At 39.9% G+C, this 19,810-nt stretch overlaps 2 long non-coding RNA genes across 3 annotated transcripts in view; one reads left to right on the top strand and one right to left on the bottom strand.

The window, feature by feature from the left end:
* Nucleotides 1-3,165: 3,165 nt before the first annotated feature.
* On the bottom strand, nt 3,166-14,991 carry LOC142065801 (uncharacterized). Of its 2 annotated transcripts, none has more exons than XR_012663541.1 (2): nt 12,480-14,991; nt 3,166-6,514 (listed from the first exon to the last, which is right to left on the bottom strand). It is a non-coding gene; the product is annotated as an uncharacterized LOC142065801 (long non-coding RNA). The 2 variants fall into 2 exon arrangements; XR_012663542.1 differs by having other exon boundaries at nt 5,999-12,066.
* LOC142065796 (uncharacterized) overlaps nt 6,456-19,810 on the top strand; it is a 110,326-nt gene continuing 96,971 nt past the window's right edge. Inside the window, exons 1-3 of the long non-coding RNA XR_012663540.1 lie at nt 6,456-7,969; nt 15,319-15,403; nt 15,502-15,583. This is a non-coding gene — a long non-coding RNA (uncharacterized LOC142065796). The remainder of the gene's footprint in view (nt 7,970-15,318; nt 15,404-15,501; nt 15,584-19,810) is intronic.

The raw sequence follows: 19,810 nt of genomic DNA, 5'->3' as shown, positions 1-19,810 counted from the left end.
TTATAATAGCTACAAAAGATTCCATTTTTAATAACCATTTCAAGACCCAAACAATTTATAAATCAATTCAGAACACTTCAAAAAGAGATAGGAAAAAAAAAATCATATCGAGGTGATAGTTTTCACTTAAAATATGTTTATAACTTTAAAAATAACTTCAAAACAGCTGGCTAGCTACACAGAAATTAACCTGGTTTTGGAAGGAAGACCACATGAAGTTTGTACGGACTTTTGCTCTGGAAATAATGTGCCATTGAGTCTTGGCAGCTTAAGGTGTCTCTGTTTTCAAGGGATGTAGGGGGGAAGTCAAATGATTTAGTGACTGAAGAGAGTTGCCACTTGCGTGAGCTCCATCCCTAGGGATATGACCTTTTTAATCCTCTTTAGTTAATGTATTGGTGATCTTTACTTAGGCAGAGTAAACAGTGCTGTTCTGAACAAAGGGGAGGTCATGCTTCCTGCATTACACTCTGACCCTGGGGTCGCGGCCTTTGTTCACTTCTCAATGGGAATTGCTCTCAGAGGGCCACCACAAAATGGAGAACTAATTTAGGCACGTGCTGGCAGAGAATGGCAGAGTATCAGGTTTGCCTCACCCGAACCTCCGAGTGTGCAGCAGTCACGGCGAGAGTGAAAGTCAAACGGTTTCAAAGAGGACGTATTAGCTCTTTACTTACCAATGGCTATGGCGCTTAATCCCTCGTTGAACTAAATATATTGCTTGGGTCTTTCCCCCATGCTGCCAGTAATTCAGTTTTCTCTGTTCTCAGCCTTTAAATTTTTTGTTTCCCCACCACTGGACTGTTCCTAATGAAGCATTAGACTAGTGAAAATTAGAGATTTTTTTCTCTTAGAAGAAAGAGGATTGCCGCATGGTAATTGCAGCATTAAACTTGGGCCTCTGAGGTCTCAAAATAAGCATTGTTTCTCAGCCTGCAAGGAAACGTGATGCTGTGTCCCAGCAGATTGTATTCATCACCTTTTCCATAACATTTGCTTTGTGTTGCACCAAACACATACACACATGCACGCAGAGCCCTGTGAAGCTGAGCATGGTAAACATGGGGTACTAAGCCAAAGTGAACTAGGATTTCCTCATACTTGTCACTAATTTTATGCAAAAATGCTGGTTGTTTTGTTGTTTGGGGTTTTTTTGCTTTAAAAGTAACTGGTGGCAGAATGTCCTGCATCTCATTTTTAGTTGCTGTGACCATGGAACTTACATAAACATGGAAGCTGAGATAAATTATCTGGAAGACTCGCGTATAGAAAACATCACCTTTCATTGAAAGATGTTTATAATTTTTCATCTATGTGATGTCCTCTGCTCAGCAGTAAAATCTGTGTAATACAATGATAGATCATAAAATAATTAAACTGTAGACACACATCTTCAGTCAAAATATTGCTTTTCCACATTTCTTCCTTCCATCAAAAAAAACACCCCAACAACCAAAAAACCAAACCCTTAACTGCTGATGCCAGCCAAGTTGTGTAAAACACAGCAGGGTTAAAAGTGAGCACAAGGGATATGTGTGTATTGGGGGGAGCTTATAATGTTGCCATCACAAAAATAAGTAATACTGTAATAGTAAGCTTTGAGGCTTCTGTGACTGTTGAAATGAATAGGATCAAGGTAAAAATTTGTATGACAGTAAATTTTAGCTCTCAGACTTGAGTATCTCTGGGCTTACTGGTTTGGTGGTGTTGTGTTGTGTGTCCCATCCCGTCCCGTGTTCCTGCCGTCCCCCATTTCCCCCCCCCCCCATGTTTTATACCACTGTAAATCCCTGAAGACTCTACCGTATTGGCATAATGGAGCACAGGGTGGGTTTACCTGATGTTACCGCTGGCTTAGGGTACAGTCCTGCAAATGCTAGCTGCTGTGGTGTTTGCAGTTGTGTTCCTCTTGACTCCTTTTAGACTGTAATAGACTGATAGACTCTAGTAATAAGTAGTAAGCCATCCAACAGATGCTTCTCGGTCTGTGTCTTCTGTGCAGTTGTGGGCACCTCTTGTGTTCAGTCCACCCTAGTGGAGCGGGAGGCTTAACCATGCTGGAAGTGGCTCAATCCTGCTCGGGGGCTGGGAGGAGTGCATGGGCAGGAGATCCCCAGCGCCTCCGCCTTTCCCAGAGCATCCGTCTACCAAGGCTTTCCCAAGGTGCAGGGCAGGACTGGACAAACAGCCTGGGATAGGGCTGCTGCATTTGCTACACAGATTTGCCTTCTGTACCAGACTCTTCTCTCTGGAGAAGAGTGTGCCACTTTTTTTAAACTGCTGCAGACTTCCAAGCCTTTTTTTCCCCTTCTTCAGATTATGTGCCATAATACAGATTTGCCCAATACAGAATACTGTAACTCTCTCTTGTGTAAGACAGCAGAATTTTCTCTCTGTTTCTCTTTCTCTCTTTCCTCATTTTGATTTTTCTTTGCATTCCAGTCATTTCAAGTAAAATGTTGCATCTTTCCCTTAGTTTTCTTGAAGTTGTATTATTTAAACAAACACTTCTAATAATCTACTCTTAGATTTAAAAGTGCATTCTGTAACACAGCAAAATAAGCTCTTTAAACAAAAGAAGTGGCCACGCAGCTGAAACATCATGCCCTCTTAATGAAAAGTTGCATTCAAAGCTGAGCCAAACATGAACAGCAGAGAGTTAGTACGTGAGCAGCAAGTGATGCTGACTGCAGCAATACTGAAACCAACCCTTCTGTGCCCTTTATTTGTTACTTGAAATTCCCAAAGTCCACTAGCTTTAGATTTTAACGGAAGCCAGAGGCAAAAGGTGTATTTACTATACCCATTATCCAAGAAAAATAATATTGTCAAGTTAGCATGTGTATATTCCTCACTTGTCTTACTTAGTTATAATTAATATGTTTACTAATGAAAATACAAGGTCTGTCCCCTTTCACCATGTGTTCTTTAGTACTAGTATTGCTTTTCTTTTCTGTTATCTGCAGGATTTTAAAGACTAAAGAGAGTGTCAAGGCAATGTCAGTTGCATTTATTTTTAGGTGGTGGGGGTTTTTTTTTGCCTAAAAGCATTGATACGGTTGTGCTTTGTTTGGAGGTAATGAGCTGTAGGAGAATTTTAAAATGTGGATAGCTGCTTAGAGTAAAAAAAGAAAAAAAGGTAAGAAAATATTTAGCCAGCCAGCATTCAAATTTTAAAATATTTCTTTTTATTCAAAAACATATTGGAACCTTACAATAACTGTAGTAAGCACCTGCTTGAAACGAGAACTTTTTTTCTTGGTGTATGTTAAATATTTCAACATGCAATAAGATAATTTAAGATATCATAGTAGAAATGCCTCTTCTGAAAGCTTCTTGCTGAGTGGAGACTTTTGGAGATTTTTTGCTTTGAATGTTCCTGACTCAAACCTCTCAGGATTTTTTTTTTTCATTTTGTTTTAATGTTTAAAAAAAAGCTTCACCCCGGCAAAGTTTGTATTGATAGAATGGGCAGAGAGTAGTCTATTCTCTGTGTGAACTTGTTTCCTCAGCGTTACTATTTCTGGCAGTGATTTCTCCAGCTCTAGTGTACCTGTAAAGCTTAATGTTGGTTAAGACCTTTTTCATTTCCTAGACAAACATGTTACTGAAGTTAGAAATATGAACTCCCGTATTATTTTTCTAATTTTGCTTTATCAAAATTGTTTCCAAATGTGACCCCCTGCAGTGAAAACTAAGTAAGAACCATTCATATTTAACAGCATCCTCTATTAAGCAACTGTTGTACACCTGTCTATTCCACTTTTAATATTAAGCCATTTCTGTTACCCTATTGACTTCCTAGGTCCTTTGGACAATGATTTGCAATATAGCAGTTTATCTAAGGAGAGGAAAAAAAAAAGTCTTGTAGAACATGGGTTTGCTCAGGCTTCAGATATACTACGGAAATTACTGAGTCTGTTCTTTACTTTTCGAAGCTAAACATTTTTCTAAACACTGGACTGCCAGATATATATTTAGGCCCAGTGTAACTCAGCAAAATTCATTTGAAGTAAATGCTTATTTGCCCGATTTGTCTTCTGGTAAAAAATCTTCTTCTGCCTCTTCCCATTGAATACTTAAAAAGAAATACGTGAAAGTTTCAAAATGCTAGATGGATAGAGATAGCTGCATATCATCCATTTATGTGTGTGTGGTTTTTAAATTAATATTAGGGTGAGCAGAAAATACAAGACGGACTTCAGCTGCACCCACAAAAATAAAAATACTACTTCTCTGTGGAACTGCATTGCTATATTTTTCTGCGGTACCAGAATACCATCCTTGTGCTTTCCACTAGCATTATCCGCTTTGGAAAGAAAAATGCATGACAGCCTCAAAATGGCGTTTTCTGTTAGGGGAAGGCAAAGACGAAAGCTGGAATAACATAGTGGTTCCAGCACAAAATGGCCTTTTACCAATAGATTTCCAATAAATTTCTTAGACTGATTAAGGTTTTGGCTATTAACTGGCCAGTAAAAGCTGAACACTAATACAGTAAATCTGATATTCCTATTAAAATTTTCCCCTGTATGTACGGGATCCCCATTTGCTATATGAGCATGTGTGAAAGTACAGTATTAAAGCAAAATTGTGTTTTGTAAGTTCCCACAATGAATCTTAAGTATCTATTTGCTTTCCCTTCTGTGCTGAAAACTCAGAGCACTGCCAGCTGAGTGCTGGAACAACACATTGGTCTGTGCATGCAGTGCTTTATCAGACAAAATCCCTGATCCTTCTGTCAGTCTCCCTAATTGTTTCAGTTCTAGTACAGGAACGAGGTCTTACATGCAGGTAGTGACGGAGCAGTTAGTTGTACGTGTTCTCCGGATGTATTGATAAGCTGTTACGATAATGTTGAAGGGATAAAATTACTGCTGATGTAGTGCTATTATGATCAACCTCTTTTGTATAGTTCTTATGCTGTATTTTAGATATATTAACATTTTTTAAATTGCATTTATTTGTATAACTCACAAAAAAAAAAAAGTCCTGAACCATGTGTTCTGTGATTTTTCCTGTTATAATTCAGATGTAACCCTTTGTTAGTAATCTTTAGGCTCATTATTAAAATGTTGTGTTTGCTATTGAGCAGTATTATGTAAACTGATTATTAATTTACAGTCTTACTCTAATAGTATGCATCCTTCCTGGGCTGTTGTAACATGAAACCATAAATGCATACATAGATATGTATGTGTATCTCATGTATAGGTCTTCCATACACACAATTGCACACAGCACACACATGCAGAAGAGATGAAGTATGTGATTTTGTTAAAACAGTTGGTGGGGGAAGGGGGAATTGTTTAATTTTCTTACAAATAAATGACGGAAGTAATATGGGTCTTAGATGACATCTTTGATTTTGGTATTTGGCTTCAGAAGTTTTTGAAAAGCAGATGTATTTCTAATTGAGTCAGGGAGGATTCTCTATTTTGAACCAAGCCTCACTGTCCTGTTGCCAAGAGGCAAAAAGTCTCTTTGTCCATCTTTTTTTTCCCCACACAATTTTCTTACTAAGTTAGTTGTTTGCACTAGAAAAACTCTGTGCAGTTTTCTTGAACTTCTTGGTGGACCAAGAAAAAAATCATTGCATTACATTTCTGGTGATAACATTTTCTGGGAATATAAATTGAAATGTTAAAAGGTCAACTCTTAAATGCTTTTTTATCATCCATCTAAAATCTCCAGTAAAACGTATTTATGCCCTAGGAAAAAATGGTTAAATTTGAAACTTGAAATTTCCATGGATTAGTCACTGGTATCCCCTGGGATTTTTCAGTATTCTGAAAAGGAAGTGTTTTTAAACAACTGAAAAACATAGTTCACTGAATAAGCCTGGAAGCAGCTTTTCACAATTTCTCCCTCCCCCCCCTTTTTTTTTGTGATGCCAGTGATATCGTTCGTGTTGTACTTTGTTAGCGTAAATAGCATACTCCATTGGATGTTTTCCTTATAAGAGTGTTTGTATTGGTTTTGTCAGGTTGTAATAAACTTCATTAAAATAATCTTTATTAAATTATGGAATACATTTAATCTGCATAGGTGCTGTTCATCTTTTAAATAACAAAATGAGAAATTATAAATATTTTTTTTTTCCAATAAACTTCTGATTTGCTGGCAACACTGGAATGACCCCCTTTTTAAAAAACATTTTACATGCCATGTAATGTAAAGGTAATATAATGTAAAGGTCTGTCTGTACAAACAGAAACCGGTTCCTTTCAAGACGTGATGCTCTGAGTTGAGGCCTTGCTGCTGCTTCATCTGCTTTGGAGTCCCAGAGCCGTCACTCCACCACTGCAGCTGCTGGTAGTGGGGCGAGTTTGAACTTCTGCTGATGCACGCTGCCTAATGCTGTGCGTTGCTCGCAGCCTGTGCTTGGGAGCGGGGCAGTCGTCCCTTCAAATTTTCTGACTTCCTTTCTGTGTATTCTGTACTTTCTGTCAAATGTGAAATGTATGTGTATAGGTCCTGGAATGCTTAAATGTATCTCTCTGTGGGAATACATCTTTTGGACAAAGGAAATAGGAAATACAGAATCACATGTGTGTGTGACATTTTGTTTACTAAAACTGAAAAGTAGCAGAATACTGTTAAAGCTGAATATGTAAATTTAGGCATCCCTTCAAAATGTAAGAAATTAATAATGCAAGTGTGACAACTTTAGTAAGTATAACATGACAGACAGGAAGAAAAAACCCAAATGATTCCCAGGAAGACAGTTCATGGAACACAAATTCTACGAGGTACTGAACTGAAGATGGTGTTCTTTTTTTTTTTTCACAACTACAGTTTATAACTGCAACTGATACAAAGAACGTAGATGCCTGTATTATTGGTCCAGATAAACACCAAATACTTGCAGTAGGTCGATTATTCTCTCAATGTCATATTTTATGATAATACCAATGATGTGTCAATATCATTCACGTTAGGATTTTTTTTTCCAAGAGGCAGCATTTAAATTTACTAATGGCAATATACTGTTACAGTGTGAGATCCAAGTGATATTTTACATAGCCAAGCTAGACAGATCAATGTAAGATGCACCTTATGTGCCACAACACTTCAGTTTTAATGGGTTAAAGTGAAATATTAACTTGAACTGTAAAACTGAAGTTGTCTATATCAAATAGATATGATGCTGATGTTCAGCTCAAGCAGATTGTGTCCCTATGAACTCTGTATCTGCAACCATCTTGGATTAAGTATCTCTATGTGTACTAAATAATGGCAGCTCTGCTATGAGTGTGTTGCCATAATGGAGATCCCTTTTTATTTCCTCACAATTTATGTAAATCTTTCACCCTTACTAACATTTCACTACCAAAAAACCACTAAGGAATTTCTGTGGTATGCCATTTTTGTTCCCTTTGCAACTCACTTTGTTCAGGGTTGTAGCACTGTGTTGTAATTAAAAAAAAGACCTACTCTTAATGTCACAGAACTTGGTCACTGGACAACTCCTGACCAGTTTAAAAGCCTTCAAGTAATTTACAATATAAAGGTATTTTAATCCCCTTTTAGACCTAGGAAATTTTAAGTTTTCAGTACAGATTTCATCATGTACATTTGTTTACTTTTTGCAGCTTATCATTCCCTAAAAATTAACATTTTCTTTTTTACAAGGTGTTATTTACCTCTCTTCCTCTCTTTTTTTTTTTTTTTTTTTTTTTTAGTTTCTCACTTCCCCCCCCCCCCCACTTCAGTACCTATTTCTCCAGGGCATCCACTTTTAAGCAGACGTGTCCGTGTAAATGAACGGAGGGCTGTGTTCTAAAATCCAGTAGTTTAACTCTGTGCTCCTTGTGGTACCAGGAGAAAAAGTAGTGCCAGGTCAGAGGAGGAGTAGAAATGTCAGTCACTGCTGAAGGCACAGAAATACCAGGTGGTAAAAATCCCTGAATACTGTAGCTGTTGGACGCCGCAGGTGAAGCAGAGCGCTTCCCCGCCTGAGGCGGAGGTAGGGGTGCTGCCGAGGGGTAAGCTGCAGCGTTTGCCGCGGTCACTAGGGAAGAGTTACGACCGTTCCCGCCGCCCCGGGAGCTGCCCGCTGCGGCAGCCAGGCGCTGACACGGTGCTGCTGCCTCGGGCAGGGCGGTGTGAGGCCGGCGGGGAAGCCCCTCACCTGCGCCTGGCCGGGGCCGGGGCCGGGCCGGGCCGGGGCGGCGGCACCGGGGCCGGGCCGGGCCGGGGCGGGGGAGCGGCGTGGAGAGGCGAGGGTTAGCAGGGAAGAACAAGAGACAGTCATGCAGAGTGTGGAGCTGTATTGTCTGCTCTCAGCGTGAAGAATAAATTACAGTCTGTCAGAGCATGACTTAACAGTGCCAGGGGAAACTGGCTGTACTGTAAAGTTTAGTTACATTTTCAGCAAAGTGAAATGGTGGTATTTTGCAGCTGAGGAGCTCGCTTCTTATCTGGCCATAAAACTAGACGTGACTATGCCATTGCTTAGGTTCCAGCTCGCACATCCTTCGCAAATACGTATTTGCAGTTCGGTTAGCCTCTGGGAACTTTGTAGTGTACTCATGACAAACAAGTAGAAGCCAGTAAATAAAATCATGTATTGGGCTTTGATTTGCAGCTGCTGATGTAAATTTTCATCAGTAAGCATGGTATATAAGCAAAATATTAATACTATCAGTTTCAAGCGTACAGCTCTGTATAGTTAAAAAAGGGAAAAAAAATAGTTGCAAGACAAAATTGTGTCGGTAACACCCTTTAAAAAACTGCTAATGCAATGCACTGTTTAATGCCTCCTTTCTTTGGGGGAAAAAAAATTAAAAAACACAACACTTGTCCTACTGCCAGAGTTTCATTTGTGTTGATACCAGTTTAATGCCAAGTTTGCTGTAAAACATTACTGTTAAAATACAGTGTACTGAAGGAAGTGTTTTTGCAAAATGTTTCATTATGTTTTGAAGGCAAGGATGTAGAAATATATCCTTGTTTAGCTTGCCTTTACAATTCAGATTCACTTCAAAATTGACTTTATTTGGTGTTTAAATGTTTTTTCCCATAATTTAGTACACCACTGATCCATTGCAATTAATGTGAGTTATTCAACAGTAGGATAGAACTTTCCCAAGTAATCTGTACAATGTGTAATTACTGTCCTTTTTATGAAGTGTACAACAGCTATAATCCCACAGAGCACCTTTGGTCCCTTTAGGGAACGATGGGCAAGACTGGTTTGCTTTTAGCTTTGGTTTTTTTTTTTTTAATTATTATTTTTAATCCCTGGAAAGTGTCTTTAAAAAGAGAAGCTTTCTAAATATTAAGTAAAGCTATTCTTGGTGATGTTTTTTGTAACATGTACTGGAATTATTTTGATGATACAACAAAAAAAAGAGTAAATTTACACATTCCTAGATAGCTTAATCCTAAAAAGAAATATGTTTCATTGGATTATTTTTTAAATAAACATGTACCTGATCATTTTTTACTAAACATTTCTGGAGGTTGTTAGATTAGGAACCGCCCCATACTGAAAATGAGCTATATTATTTAGAAAGAAAAAAATGACAAATCTCTTTAGAGCTGACCTTAGTGTTCATGACTGTATCACATACAGCTGAGAGGAAGGAAAAAGAGATAGCACTCTGAGTTAAAATACAAGCAAATTAATTAGCAGGAGTATCTATAATGAGTTTCCAATAGACAGAACTTGTGATAAGGGGAAAGTGAGGGGTTATAAAATTATGTAATAGTATAAACTGCGGTGTGAAAATATTGGCTTATTACTATTTACATAATTTGAAATAATTCAGGCATGATTAATCTTAAAATAATTCATCCACTTCCTTTATGGAATTTCATTTCTATTAAGTGAAGCTTACAAGTTGGACGTAATTGTTTTCCTCTTTCCTGAATACTTATTTTTTAGTACTGTGGTAACCTAAAGTTAGATGACTTTCAATCTTATTTTACAACTATGGTGACAGATATAATGCATTTATATATCTCCTTGAAGAAGGATAACTTCCAGTGAATGAATCTGAGCCATAATTGTGTAAAGGCAGTGTACTTTTAACCCTCCAAATGCACCAGAATTATCCCAGTTTTGAGACAGGCAAAAATCAGAGATGAAACTCAGCTGTTTTCACATTTATACAAAAAGTGAGAAAGGAGGGGATAGGTATGGAGAGTAAAGAACAAGATCTGTGTTTTTTTAATAGAAAGTACAAAAATAATTAAGGAGCTAAAGATAGCGTCTGACAAAAAAGGGGGAAAGTCATTCAGAAAGCCTATTAAATGCAAGTAAAACACTATCAGCTAAGCTATTCATATACTTGAGCCTGATCCTCCCCTAGAAAACAGGTCTGTCTTTTATATTCCATTGGCATTAAAAGTTGTTGAATGCACTATCGCATACAGTATCTTTTTTTCCTGTGTAGGGTTAACGTTCTCATCCATGCATGTTCTGTTAAAATAAATACTATCATGAATGTCATACCATTATGTTTAAACAAAAATGATAAGAGTTTTAGCTGGACATTATGGCTGGCTGCTGCTAAGTCTGTTATCCAGAAATTTTGCTTGCTTTTACTTTTTAACCACCCAGAATTTATGCATACACATCCTCTGCATCCACAGTCTGTATGCAATAGATACCAAAGTTATTAGAAGAGGTCAGAATTACTAGGTGTCATTTTACCGAAATAAAAATTTGTGGGAAAGTTACTGTTTAAATATCTTGTCAGCTATGTCCTGATAATATCTAGTATGCTTTTACTATAATTCCCTAAAAACAAATATTAAAAACATTTCGTGGTTTCACACCATTAAAAAAAAAAAAAAGTTGGTAAGGGTAAACCATAAAACATATATTTGGCTTACAAAAGAAATGTTTATTCTCCTCAGAATGCCAGTGGTTGAGCATTTTCTTGAGATTTGAGGCTAGATAAAAATGTGTAACAGAAGTTCCTTAAATATGCCACTGCAGTAGTCGTTCAAGATGTGGCACAGCCAGCCAGTTCTGAGAAACCCACATGTGCCACCCTGTACTTTCTAGACTTGGCTAATATTGGGCATTTTAATAGAGCAAAAGGGATTAAAGTCAGGCCTGAAAACAATGAGATGGGTTTACATGTACTTGATGATGTATAGGTAGAAAGTATTTTCCATCAAATACAGTGTATATACTGCTGTTAGTAGTGCTGGCGTTCGCCAGTCGTACCAGTTAGGCAGAGTATGTACAGCTCTCGGAATGGCTGCGTTACAAGCTATAATATATTTCAAATAGTATTAAGTCTTAGCGACTATCATTACCACAGCTCATCATTTAAATACTGCATTTTGAAAAATCATGTGAGTTTATGTAAGAAGGAAAATGGATGTTGGAAAAAAAATCTATGACTCAAAAGACCTCTGCCCCATTTTGCGGGATAGAGCGTTTTTAAGCAGAAGGTTGGAGAGCAGCCTCTTTGGAGAGGATCTGAGAGTTGCAAGGGATAGAAACTCACATCTACCGGTTTGCTTTTTCTATTGCAGTTTTTTCTTTCACCTCATGATCAATATTTAGAGGAATAAAACATCAATTAGTATCTTTTTTCCTGAGGAAGATTTTACGAAGTCTTGGAAACACATGGTATTGACTTTTCCAATTAGTTGAAACTGCCTAGCTGTTTTAAAAGTACATCAGGAAAGCAATGATAGCATAAGCAAAATAAATATTAAATGAGAGGGACAACTATGACTTTCCTTGAGTAACCATGTAATCCCTTTTTTTCTTATGGTAACATATTTTCCACAAAGACGACTCTTCAAGGTTGAATCCTGAACAGTCTTCTTTCCTTTTCTTTTTTTCTTTCTCCATGCCCCCCCCCCCCGCCCCTGCCCCCCCACATGTAGGGCAAATCAAATGCTTGATGGTTTTTGTTAGGAAGGCACGTAAAATTTTTTTTTGAATATACCAATAACAGAAAAAGTATATATATTTTTATTGCAACAAGGAGATTTCATTGGTTGAGTGAAATGGCGAGATGTGACGCAAAAGGACACTTGGACGGGTAGAAATGCTGATGTATGCCAAAGCAGGCGTACCAAGAAATGCTGTTGCTATGAGAGAAACAGAGGGAGAGAGAGGGAGAGGGAGATCGTGAGAGAGCAAGTTGTGGAGGCCTTATTTTTTCCTTTTTGGCTTGTAGCAGAGAGACTGCAGCATCTCCAGTTTCTAGCAGGGAGGGTTTAGAAGCTTTTGGTGGGTATTTTCATTAGACTGAGCATTTAGAGGAGGGGAGGAAGATGAGAGAGACACAGGTCACCTTAGAGTACAAAAGCAATTGGAAAGTAGGAGGCTGTATATACTAAGCCAATGATCTGTGCTATGATAGATACACAAATTAGTACGACAGATGAAGCAGCTTAGCTCATTATCCACCTGATGGTATTAAGACTTACAATTCAAAATTACAAAATTAAAATGCACACACGCACAGACACGGACAGACATAGATTTATAATGACCCCACCTTTTCAGCCCATGAATTATCCAGCTGGGATACCGACGTCTCTTGTGTAACATTCTTAAAGAGCTGCAATAAATTCACCTTGTGAGTCCATTAGCCAGAAAAGGGGAAAAATAATTTGCAGGAAATTTTTTTTTTGTCTCTCTTCTTCGGCAAGGGGGAAAAAAGTTTGTGCTATGAACTTAGCCTAGCAGCTTCTGGAACGTGAGCCAAAAGGGGCAGGAAGTTGTTTTACAATAGCGTTACAGTGATCTGCCACAAATGGAAAAAGCCAAATGTTGGACTCGGCAAAGAGAAAAAATATCCTTCTCCCCCTCGTTTCCCTCCTTTTGCCCCGTAAGAGAGAAAAAGAGAAAGGAATGTCGAGCGAGAAGTTCTTTTTAGCTTTTAATTACTTCTTGTAAGTAATGGAAAGATTATCTTACTTGCATATTCCATGGCAAGCACGAGGGAAAGAAGTATCAAAGGGACGTTTAAAAAAATGCACTGGGTAACTAGCAACGGGACTTTTGGCACAATTCCTTGAGTTTGCTTGAGGTTATGGAGGGGGGATGGGAAGAAGAAAAGCAAGTCGATGCAGTACGTTTTCTTTAAAAAGGGGAGGGGGAATGGAGGAGAAACTATATAAAACTCTTTTTTTTTTTTTTTTTTTTTTTTAAAGGAAATGTGTGTTGATCCTCTGAAGCTGAATCCTCAGGCATTTGTGGCCCGTCTTTGCAGTCCGATATGTTTTTTTGTGAGTGTGTGTAAGCGCTCTCAATCAAACAGCAATCATGGCAGCTGTTTTTCTTCCAGCACAGCAGTTGAGCTGTCTCGCCCAAATGCTTATCAGCTTTTGACTCGGTGCCAAGATAGTTATAAGGGCCAAGCAGCCTGAGCTTGGGCTGTGCAGCTGGTTTAAAAGTAAGGGCATGAGAAAACAAAATCACGAAGTTTTTTTGTCACATACAGTATTTAGTTTTTCAGATATCCATTTTCAGCTCTGTGGGTTTGGTTTTTTTTTTTTCCTTCTGTGTGTGTGCTGCAGTTTCGTGCTCCTTGCGGACTGCTTTGCTACAGAGAGACATCTAGGTATGTGTAAATGTAAAGAGGAGCCTTCTTTCTGGTTTAATCCCGGAAGATATTTCCATAGGACCGCCCCCCCCAATTAAAAGCTTCATTAGCCGCGCTGCACTGTCAAGCATCTTGCCATAGCGTGGGTGCATTTACATTCCAGCGCAGCGCCCTTCCTCCCGGTTGCTCTTTTTCTCCCTGGTCCCCGTTCCCCCCCGCCCCGCCCGGCGGGGCGGTCCCCACCCGAACCGGGGGTGGCGGGGCCGGCGCGGGTGTCCCTGCGTGGCGGGGTGCGAGGCGCGGGGTGGGGGGCGCGGGGGCGCCGCTCTCTCCCTCTCTCTGCTGCCTGTGATGAAAACGAGCCTGCTCACGCAGGGCCGTGCCTCTCTTTCATCATCAGCTCTAGCCCTCTGCGTTTCGCTAGCTCACGTCCTCCTCCTCCTCCTCCTCTTCCTTAGCCAGATTGCTCCAGTCGCTCACAAGGGGGAGGCTGGACTCTGAGAAAGAAAAAAAAAAAAAAAAAAAAAAAGAGGTTGCTGCTGCTGCTGCTCGCATTCCTGCTGCAAGGGCCTCCCCTTCAGACGGCCTTTGCCAGAGCAGAACTTTTAAAAATGCTGCAAATAGGATCTTCTTTTTCCTCTGCTTTATTTAACCCTCCTCTTCCACCGTGTAAGAACGGGGCTCATTTTCCGCCTCTCCTGCGCTGTGCTCGGCTGTACTGTATATCGCAATGCCGAGGTTAAAGCTCCGAGTATTTTCCCCTCTGGTGATCCTTTTCTCTCTCTCTCCCCTCTCTCTCTTTTTCCTCCGTTGAAGAAATTGATTTCTTTGACTGAGCGATGAATCGGGCCTTGCTAGTTTGTATGCCGTGAGAATTGAAGGCTTTTACTTGTGATTTTTTTTCCTTCCCCCGAGTATCAGTGCGCAGCGCTGCTTACGGAACAAGCCTCTTGCTCTCGCTGGCTTTCTCTTTCTCTTTAACAGAAATATATTTCTAATGGCTTTAGGTATCTGCGCCATGTGAAATAGGGCGGATGATATCTCTCCAAACCCCTTGTAATTTGACCATGGCTGAAATAGAAATATTGGGGGGGGGGGGGGGGGGAGGCAGGGGGCTGGGTGTGGGGCAGGGGGTGCACAGGCTGTTTCGTCCTTGCAAACCTCTCCCCCCTCTTTCTCTGCTGAGGAGGGAAGAGGGGATGTGCAGTAAAATGCCGTCTCTGGGACAGGTGCCAGCTCCTAGACAAAAGAAGTAAAATAGGCGGTAAAGGGGGAGGGGGGGGGGGGAAATTAATAGCCAACAAAAATAGGAATCGAAAATCTCCGGGAGGCAGCACTGGTGAAAGGAATGGTGCCTAACTGGCCTTTTTGCTGAATATTTTCTTAGCGATGGGTGGAAAGGAGAAAGTTGCGGCGTAGTTTTTATTCTCATCTTCTCTGCAGACGTTTGGAAGCGTGAAGGGAGGGTGGAGGGTGCCTTTTTTCTCCCCCCCCCCCCCCCCCCCCCTTCTTTTCCCTCCTTTCTACTGAATTATTCATAGTGTCAGTGGTGAAGCCAGGACTATTAGCATGCATCAGACATGCTGTTTGTCTGTTTGCTAACATTCTTCATTCAAGACTTGTTAACTACCAGACAAGCTTAACACGCTTCTCTTTTTCCCCTCCCCTCCTCTCTCCCTCCGTGTCTCTCTCTCTCCCTCTCTCCCCCCCCCTTCCTTCCCTCCCTCCCCTCACTTCTCCCTTCCATTCCCTTCCCTTCCTTCCCTCCCTTTCATGCCACCCCTCGCAGCCGCCCATTGTTGCTGCCGGGCGCTGGCAGCCGGGGGCAGTTGTGGCAGGGAGCGGGCGGAGGAGAAGCCGGCGCCCGTTGCTAGGTAAGGACCGCCTTCCCCTCCTCTCCCAGGCCTGCATGCACTTGCAGGGGCGAGAAATGCCACAGAGCTCGCTCAGTGCCTTCTGCCTGCTTTTCCAGGAGACTGCAGAGCTGCAAGGTGAACACCACCACCACCACCACATCGGCGGCTCCCCGAGGCTGGCTTCTCACCCTGCGCAGGGTAAGCTGCTTTCCCACCGCCTCCCGGCTCCCCCTTGGCGTGCACCAGCGTTTCGTGTTTGTGTACAGCTACGATGGCGTGAGCGGCGAGTAATTACCAAGTAGGAAAATTAAGTTTCGGAAACTACCTGGGTATCGGCAAATTGACTTGCGTCTGCCTATTAATATGTTATTAACCGGTAGTATGTTATCAGCCCAGTGAGGTGTAGGCTCATTCAGGATGATCGCTTTCTGGCTATTAGGGATGTGATATACTAATATTTGCTATTGTTGCTATTTTTTAGGTTCTCTTCTCCCTCTCTATCAAGCCTGCCCCTCCCTTCGCTAGCCTGTTTAAAACCAGCAAGCTTCATTTTCTTAGCAGACAAAGGTCGATCACAGCTTTTATTTCTGAATGCAAATGTTCTAGGACTTGTGCCAGTCTTGCCTTCATTGATTACAATATAGCTTCTTTCTTGAATGGCATTCCACCCCCCCTTTCTAAAAAAAAAAGAAAAAAAAAAAAAAGGAAGCTCCAGGAAAGAAACAAATGAAGTTGGGCAGTGCAAGTTTTTATATTTAATATTTCAGTACATTTGAAACATTATTAAACATCCATTGCAGAGCTGTTCTAGCACAGCTGCTAACAAGTATGTAGGGTTTTATGCCATTTGTGCGTGTACACACGAGGGTATGCGTTCGCATTTCTCAACTAATGTTTTTTAAGGTAACTATGTGATGATCCTCAGTAATTGTATCTCATTGCAATTACGCTTCCTGATGACTTAGCAGCGTGAATTTGGAAGTAAATATTTCAGGGTTCGTATTTAGATTTTATAACACCTGGAATTGTTCAGGATTAGTTTATAATTATAATTTTTATCATATATTTTAAAAATACTATTTTTGATGGCCTTTAAAGGTCCATAAGTGCCATAAGAGTGTGTTCTTTATCTTTTACATGCGCGCACGGGCACATGCTAATGCACACTCCCACTCTCTCTTGCTCTTCGGGTGTTAATGAAGGAATTTATTTTAAGTGTTTTACTTCATTATTAGAGAAATGCCATTTACAGATCAAAGTAGCATGTAGATATAGATCTATTGAGTTAGACACAATTTGGCAGATAGTTATACACTTAAGTTTTGTTACTACTATGAAATTGCCAGACCTATTATAATACTTACTTTGTATTCTTTATATAGACAAGTGCATGTGGAAATCAAAGTATCTGGAAATAAATATATGTTTTAAAGAAACTTTATGAGAAAACTATTCTTTTCATAGATATTTGTAAAACAAAATTATTTCCTCTGCACTGAAAAAATGGGATGCTTATGTAAAATATTTTAATCTTTTCCCTTTAATTTTATTTATACCCAGGAATTAAAGTAAATGACAAAACAAATCCAAGTAAGCTTGGGATTTTTTTTTTCTCCACCCAGCCCCCCCACCCCCCCAAATAATTAGCAAATACCTAGTGACTTGTACAAAACCAGTTTTAATTCAGGCCATTGACAGCATTGTATCAAAACCATCTCTGTATTGGCATTGCATTTGGACTGTTTTATGGCAACATAAACTGAAAAACAACTCATAACTTTAAGTAGTAAAGCAGTATTTATTGGCCGATCAAGCTCAAAGTAAGTAGAGAATGTTTTTAGTGAACTGTGTAGATTAAGAAAGGAATTTAAGGACGTATCGCTTGGTGATAGCTAAAATGAATTTCTTCGAAGTACTTTTTAGAGGCCTGTAGTAGCTGTGCAGTACAATGCAAATAAAATATTAGTTGAGGGTTTTAACTTGTAGTTGTTGTTATAAAACCTCAAACTGCTAAACACTCCTCACTGAGACATTTCAGAGTACTCAATGATATTGCTTCTAATGATGCTGTTTATCTAAAGAGGATTTCTGTTTCTTAGGTTGTTATACTTGTTGGGGTTGTTTTGTTGCTGAGGACTAGCACTTGAAGGAATATAAAATTGCTTCTGGTGTATTAGTTCATTATTTTGTGGTGGCTTGCTAGAAATGATCTCTGTGAAAGTAGAAGAAGCAGAATTGCCTTATTACTGGTTTATTTCACAGTGAGGATTTCTATAAGCATGCTGAAAATGAACATAGGAGAGTGCATAAAAAAGATCACGTGTACTTTAATTGAAGAAGGATTAAAATCTGTTCATTAGATTGGTAAATTCCAGGTTTTAAAATTATTTTTAGTCTGTAACTTGAAATGTAACTGCTGATAGAAATATTCAGCCCCTCAGATGAGTGCCTTCAGGAATTATGCACATGAGCTACACCATTTACATTTTGAAAGTGTTTTGTATAAAAATCTTGGCAGTCCAACACAAAATGTTTGGTGCATGGAATGAAAAGTTAAAAGCATAGACAATACTTTGCTTAATTAAAAGAATTTTTTATAGCTGGCTAGGATGAAGTTTTGCATATTTTCAGATAACAATTGAGTGAAATACAGTGAAAATAATCTAAGATGCACTGGTTTTGCTCCAAACTCGTTCTCCCCCACCCTCTTCCTCCGAATGGATTTTTATCCTCCAAAAGGATATTTAAGGCGTTGCTGATAAATGAACAGTCTATTCTTAAACTCATGCCTATCTTGACTAAAAATTTGGCTTTTACCAAATGGTACCATAGTAGAGAAAGCAGGGAACACGAGGGAAAGGTACATATGTTCTAGGCCTGTGAGTAATAGAGTGCTCAACAGAGAGCACTGTTACATGCAAGGCAGAGAGCAGCTTGCAATGAAACATGAGGAACATAGTCCACAGCATTTAACACAAATAGGTGGGTTGCGATGTGATTGTTACTTTCACAGATAATAAATGGGACGTGTGGTATCCTTATTCAGGCTAAACTTTTTTAAATTAGTTGGACTTTTGCCTGGGTGAACACTGCCAGGTTTGGATCAGGTTAAGGGAGATTTTATTGTGGGTAAAGGAGAGGGAAAAGGGAGGAGGTGGAGAGAAGAAAGGGAATGGAGCAGGAGTTACCGCTTTCAGATGTGGGTGCAGTCTGGAGTTCTTGTCTTCATTGAATATAGAAGATAACATAAGACACTAAGGCTGGATTATATTTCGTATGGCTGTATTGGTATAGCACTGCCTTCTCCTAGTACGTGCCAAGTATTCATAAACATTTTGTAGCAGCTAAGGAGAAATAAAATGAGGAGTGGAAGGAATGCCTTGTTTCCTCGAGGTTTCTTTCAGAAAAAAAATTTTTTGGGGTGGGAAGGAGGGGTGTAATTCACATCGACTCGGTGTTTCAGCAGCTCCCTTGCAGGCAGAACGATCTCACTGTAATCGGCCTTCGTCCATGTGCCACATATTCCTGTGGCGTGATAAACCTCGGCAGGGCCTTCTACCTCATGCGGCAGCGTTCCAAGCCTCCTGTGCACATGGGTGCTCAGGGCACGGGCAGGCCTCTGATCGTGACACCTTCCCTCAAGAAAATGGAAATGTGCTCTAATTAGGCCTTTTTCCTACTAACTGCATCAGTTGCTCTCAGCTTGAAACAGGTGCAGGTAATCAGCCCTCCCTCCTTCTCCCCCCGCAATGGTGGTTGTTATGGAGGTCTAATATATATAACAAAGCAATACTGCCGTACAGTTTCAATTTTGATTTATGGTGCCTGTACCTGTCTGAGAAGAAAAAACCCCCCACAGTTTAGAAATATGATTGCCTGTCTTTGTTCCTCAAATAAGACATACTATAGAACATGTTTCTTCATAGCTACGTATGTGTTCATATAGTGTGTGTGCTCTTACGATGCATTTGATTTTTGCAAAGATAAGTATTCATTTATTCAGTATGCATGCAGCTAGCTAGACTTATGATTGCAGCCAGGAGACAAAAAGTTGAAATCCCTGTAGCCAGCACAATAGATGTTCATAAGCAGAGTGATCCCAGTAGATATAAAATGGCGGGGTGGATGTTTTCAAGTGCACATGTACTTTTGCAAGTCCTGAGTTTATACTACTGTAAACTGTACTGGCTGTGCAAATCCGTACTTGTTTATGCATTTGACTCTGTGCCTGATCCACAATAGGATGAATTCTGTTGAGTTTGATGGGCTTTGGAGCAGTCTACCTCTGTCCAGATATTCACCCATAGAGTATGTATGCACGTTTGTGGAATCACTAATAAATCTGGCCTATAACATCTCACCAATTTGTGATTTTCTGAGGAATGATGCAGAACTTTGTCTGCAGCTATTTCTGCACTCACAGAG

Source organism: Phalacrocorax aristotelis, chromosome 1 (genome assembly GCF_949628215.1).
Source record: "Phalacrocorax aristotelis chromosome 1, bGulAri2.1, whole genome shotgun sequence".
Lineage (NCBI taxonomy): Eukaryota > Metazoa > Chordata > Aves > Suliformes > Phalacrocoracidae > Phalacrocorax > Phalacrocorax aristotelis.
Note: the sequence above shows the minus strand (reverse complement) of the source record. Positions and strands in the feature narration are given on the sequence as shown.